The sequence below is a fragment of the Octodon degus genome, unplaced genomic scaffold (genome assembly GCF_000260255.1).
Source record: "Octodon degus isolate 3935 unplaced genomic scaffold, OctDeg1.0 scaffold00241, whole genome shotgun sequence".
NCBI lineage: Eukaryota > Metazoa > Chordata > Mammalia > Rodentia > Octodontidae > Octodon > Octodon degus.
In genome coordinates this window covers 2,383,785-2,389,784 of record NW_004524817.1, presented here as the reverse complement: position 1 = coordinate 2,389,784, position 6,000 = coordinate 2,383,785, and the positions used below count along the sequence as shown (strand labels likewise).

General features: G+C 38.5%; 1 protein-coding gene across 2 annotated transcripts in view; it reads left to right on the top strand.

Moving 5' to 3' along the window:
* The window catches only part of Hs3st5 (heparan sulfate-glucosamine 3-sulfotransferase 5), a 321,032-nt gene that overhangs the window by 114,510 nt on the left and 200,522 nt on the right, over positions 1-6,000 (top strand). For both annotated transcript variants that reach the window (XM_023706140.1, XM_023706139.1), the window contains exon 2: positions 5,085-5,269. The gene's annotated coding sequence lies outside the window, so the exon portion shown is untranslated. The remainder of the gene's footprint in view (positions 1-5,084; positions 5,270-6,000) is intronic.

Sequence of the window (6,000 nt, the reverse complement as noted above, 5' to 3'; positions counted from 1 at the left end):
CTCTCTCTCTCTCTCTCTCTCTCTCTCTCTCTCTCTCTCTCTCAAATAAATAAATAAATAAATTTTAAAAAAAAGAGCTGTCATAGATCTTTAATGTCTTTTCCCTAGGGGTAATCAAAGAAAACAATTTACATTTTTTTCAAAATTGAGAGGAATATCTACATAAATAGGGATTACATAAATAGACATTCTCATATTCTTAAATAATTTTAAGCAAATACTTAAAATTTACACTATAGTTATACAATGTATATCAATTTTTAATGCAAATGAACAAACATAATTTTATCAGTAGTTCCAGAAATTAATAAATAAAACAAAAATTTGTTCTCCTAAATGAAAGAAGCATAAAGAGCTAGCAATTAAGAATGTATTATTCTACCTACTTATCTATTTATCTATCTATCCCAGAATATACACAGCAAAATTACTTGCACAGCTTCATTGTCTCATCAGAGTTTGTTCTAGAGGATATAAAATGATGACTAACAACCTGGTGGAATTTCTTATTTTGCTTGAAAAATAATTTTCTTATTTTGCTTGAAAAGCAATTGAGTCATGATTCACTAGCTTCCTAAAATATCTTTTAGAACTCAAGGGAAAAAGGGTAAAATAACCTGCACTGTAATTTTTTGTGAGATCTATTTGCAGTCATTCTCAAAAGCATTTCATAAAGCAAGGTTTGTTTTTGTCTTTTTTTAATTTTACAAACTCCCCCATAGACTGAATACTCTGAGAAGACTGGAAAGTATTTATAACTGAACAACACTCTTTTTTTATATGCCTTGGACAAACTTCTGCTTGTTCTTAACTAAAATATTTAGACTGCTCAGGAGTTTTGTACAAGTACAAAATTTTCATCATCTCTTCTTACACTTCTTGGCTTCGCCTCCACTGGATCTTCTCTACTCTGTCTACCTCTCTAGTGTCCAGCAGCTGACACAGTCGGAAACACTAGCCAGGCATGCCTGCCATGTCCTCCTGTCTGGCACAGCACATGGCCTCTGCTCTCACTGTCCTCTGCGTGTTCTTCTCATAGGCTGTCTTGGGAAGGATTTCTTATTTTGAATGAGGTCAGCGCATAACATATTAGCACCGCATACCTACTTTCAAATGTTCCAAGTTTCATTTGCTTTTCTCAGGGATCCACCCAACACTTAATTTGGAGGAACTGTTTTCCAAAATAAGTCAGTCTCTAGGAATGGCATCGTTGTTCATCTTTTAAAATATTGAATTTTTATTTCTATTTTTAAAATATAAGTGATGCTTAGCTGTAAATAAAAATATTTGAAAATATGGGAGTAGAAATATAAGTAAGTGCCCATCTAACTCAGAATTTATCTGAAGTTCGATACACTATGAGGACTGTCTCTTCATAATGAATCTGTACAGATTATGTTGAATTGTAATGAAACACATTTCCTATTTCTCCATTTTTTGACAGAACAGTAATGTATTTTTTCTTATTCATTTGTAATTCTATAGAAAAGTGATAGCTCATCTATTGTATGAATTAACTTTCATTTTTTTTTTCTTGTATTTAGGGCAGGAACTACAGGGTGTAGAAGGTCTTACTACATAGATCAGACTCGTAGTGATCATCCTGTTTTCATCCTCCCAAGTACTGGGATTAGCGCCACCATGCCCAGTCTCAATCCCCCTCTCAGTGTGCCCTGGGGGTAGGGCCAGCATGACAGACCAGGGATTGAACCCCCGGCAGCTGCGCTTTGCCTAATCATGTGCTTTAGTCTGCTGAGCTGTCAGTCCAGCTCTTTAACTTTCAATTTTTAAGGAGCAGTGTATCAGTGTAGTATATTTAGTGGATAATAATGTGCTTTTAAAAAAAAAAGTATAGTGTTTTAAGGTTTCCTGAGAGAAAAGGGCTGCACTATTGACAACAAAAAAAAGGTGGAGGATGAGTAGTTATTAATGAAAATGGAGGTATATAATAAAAATGCAAACTACTTTGTCAGCTTTTTGTTGTGACAAAAATATCAACTTAAAGGAGGAGAGACTTATTTTAGCTCATGGCTACAGAGATTTTAGTCCATGGTCAGCTGGCTTTATTGTTTCTGGGCCTCATGAGATAGAGCAAGATGGCAGACGGGTGTAACAGAGGAGAGCCACTCACATCAGGGCAATCAGGAAGGAGGGAAAGGACGAGAGTCAGCAAACAAGCCACCAAGGACAAGATACAGTCTGCAAGACCACAGCCATGATCCACTTCTTTCAGTTAGGCCACACCATCTGTGTTTCCATCATCTCCCATTCCTGCCATGAAATAATGAACACATCAATGGATTAATACCAATGAGGCTAGAGCCCTCATAATTTGATCACCTTCCAAAAGTCCTACTTCTGAACATGTGAGACTTTGGGGGCACATTATAGACCTGAACCATAATGTAAGTCTCTATCTGGTGTTAAATAACATGTCCCTAACTCAGTTCCTCTTCTCTGTTTCTCTGCTCTGGTTCCTTGGTGTTCATTTCATCCTCATAATCCCAAGATGACTACCAGTAGTTCCCGAAGCTGAATACTTCCATGCTTATGGAATAAGGGACTAGGAAGATCTGTCTGTTGCAAATGAGATGGAACCAAGTGGTGGATGGAGAGGATGAGTAGGGAAAGAGATGGGGACGTAGAAAGACTTGAGATGTGTTATGTACATGTGCTAAGTCCCCATAATGAATGTAATCATTACTCACTGCAAATACACACTAAAAAAAGTAAAATAAAAATTAGAATAAGGAATCAAAATTCTTGTTTCTCTGGGCAGTAAAGTTCCAGGGTCAAGATCCATTGACATCAAAAGGCATGTGTTGGGAGCCAGCGAGATAGCTCGGTGGGCTAAAGCAACTTCTTAGGCAAGCTTAGGCAAATGCAGGACCACAGCTGATCCCCAGCTCCACATGCCAAGCCAGCCCCACTCTCAGGGTAGACTGAGCCAGCCACAGAGTCCAAGTATAGTGGTCTACGCCTGTAATACCAGTGCTGGGGGGGCTGAAAACAAGAGGATCATTGTGAGTCCAAACTGCATAGTGAAACCCTGTAACAACCAAATACATTTTTAAAAAGGCATGTGTTTGTTCTTCTCATTGTAGGTAGAGATTTAGAGATATTGATTCTCAAAAGCTAATTAACATAAACCTGAAATGGAATGAGAATAAATCCTCCCACCTAAATATTAATGAGGGCTTAGAAAATATAAAAGAGTCTACATTGTAGAAAGATTTGAATACCAGTTTAAGAACCTTGGACTTAATCCTATAGACTAGTGGATGCTCTTGTACTTTGAACAAAAGAAGAATACAATGAAATCAATATGTTAATAAATTAAGTCTGAAAAAAGTTAAGCCTAAAGGCAGTTGTAGGACATGTAGCCATAATGTTAAGAGAGAGAGAGAGAGAGAGAGAGAGAGAGAGAGAGAGAGAGAGAGAGAGAGATCTGCTGAGGACTCTATGCCAGTACTCTGGGCAAAGAAAGAGAGAACTTGAGCTGTGACCAAGGAGGAGGACAATAGCAGTGACTTCGGCAGATGTGCAACATTTTTCCAAGAAAGAATCCACAGGATTCTTCTCAGAGGGTGAAACTCAGTCTTCCACAAAGACTCCAAATAATGTGGTGGTTTGAAGCACCAAGGCAGATAGGATTCTACCCTTTCCCAAGTCTTATTACTGGATCATCTTCCTCCAAACCAAGCTGTGAGCTGGCTTTCCTCTCCATCTTATTCTGGTTAGTTACTATTGCTTTGAGTCTCTTACTCCTGTATTATGACTTTCCTAGAAATCAGAAAGAAGGTGAGTTCCCACCTGCATCAGGGAAAGGCCATCCTTGATTCCACAGAATGGGAGCTCCCTTTTATTACAGTTTACATCCTAATGAATTTAAAAATATATATTACTTACCACACTCATAGCAGTGGAGCTTACCCTTCAGCAGTAATTTTGAGTGTTTTGTCCACCAACATAGCTTCCCTGAGCGAGGAACAGAGAACACAGATGCTTAAACAATTCCATTTCCAGAGTGGAGCGTGGCTGGTTCAGCCGCTCCTAGACAACAGCACCAGTAGCTTGGTTAAGTCTTCATTATATGTCACATCATCATGCCAGCATTGCTGATCTGCCTCCAAGCACCGTGTTCTCTCTCAAGGAAAGTAAATGTGTAGAAGAGAAGGAGGAGCAGGAATTCTCTACTCACCAGCAAGCAAAATCCTACCTCGGTTTTTACCCAGCACAATTCACGTACGGTAGTCAGTGTGCCAGAATATTGTCCCATTACTGCTCTTATTTCTGTTTGTGAGGCACAGCAAGGAAGAAGGGAGCTGGGGATGATTTCACAGTGTGCAGGCCACAGAGACCATGACAACGGTGGTCACATTGCGCTCGCACTTGGGAGGCAGATTGAACGTTTTGTGTCTGAACTTGTGTTTATACATTGTGATTCATCTACCCTTTAGAACACTTGCATGATTGAATACCAATTTTAAAACATATTTAGTCTCTTTTTGCATGGTCATATTCAGCTGACCTCATTCAACAAAAATGCTAGAATTTCAGTTTTCATGCGTAGCCAGTACTTTCAGACTAGAAAGGAGATTATCTTGTTTTTGCCTAATTATCTTGGTAGGCATTACCTATGAGAAAGGAAATACAGCAAAACTATTGGATGATCCCATTAGGGAGTTAGTAAATGTCTTCACTCTCTGATGAGGTTCTGACAGAATTTCACATTCAGATATATTACTGCGACCATGTCAACCAATCGTGAAAGAAACTCAGGGCCAGAATACAGCACCTCCATATCAAAAATAACTTAGTAACTATACTTCTTGATGCAAAGTTTAGAACAAGTAATTAAAGCTGTAAGAAATCTACCCAGATTTTCTTCAGGCAGTATCATCATGCACTTCTAACTTCACAATGACAGGAAATTTTAAATAACAACTGTGCTAAATCAGGGAGCAGCAAACGCAAGCCAAACTTAAATTTAGTAACACTGCTAGTTTACTGAAAATGACCTTCTCCATAGCAGGTACTCTAAGTTACAGGTGACTGACCGTTTGTTTTTCTGTTCTGTTTAGAGATCATCAGGTACCCACCAGCTGGCATTGGTGGCTTCTCTTCTCAGCGACGTCTCTGGTGTCTGCTGCAGGGGTCTTCTTGTCCAGTCCTAGCAGCGTTGGAAATCAGAGCTCTCCCACAGCTATTCTTGCAAACTTCCATTAGATATGTTCAAAACTCCCTGGGTGTGCATAAGAATTTGAAGGTAAGTGAATTTTAGAGGTAACTCACATTCTTGTGTAACTCTTAATTATATCAAAAGTAATTTTAAAAATATAGATGTAAAGTAAAATCATCTAATAAATGTAAGAAAAATACCTACTAATGTGCAGTTGTACTGCAAAAAGCAAAATAGGTAAAATACAGTGTTTAAAAGTGGCCTAAATCACATCCATAGCAGGCCCGGTGGAAATCTGGCCCTCATAATCTGTTTCCCATGAGAAGTCAGGGCCACAGGGCTTTGCAGACTGTTATGTGTGTAAGCAGCATGTGGAGGTGAAGGAGAGGTCTTTAAAATACAGACTCCTGGACATATTTCAAAGGCATAAAATCAGTCTGGCTGGGATGTGACCCAGAACCTGAGTTGTTATGGTTACTCGGTCTTGTGCCCTGAAGAAACTCTAATGGAATTGGAAGTAATACACCTTTCATTGTCAAACTTTAGCCTGAACTTGAACTTTCACACTGTTTGCTTTGCTCACAAGAAGAAGGAGTCATTTTAGTTTAGAAGCTCCACATTGGTCCTTCCTGTTTAGCCACTCAATTCTCATTAATATTCCTTTAAAGTTTAATATAATGACTAATTCCCAAGCGTCCCCTTTCTTTCAGAGTGACAGCCCTGCCACTGCTCTCTTTAGCCGTTATTTTGTCCTGTATAATGTTTTAATTTATCCAGATGTTTTAAGTTATTAAATATAATTATAAGAAATATCTAAA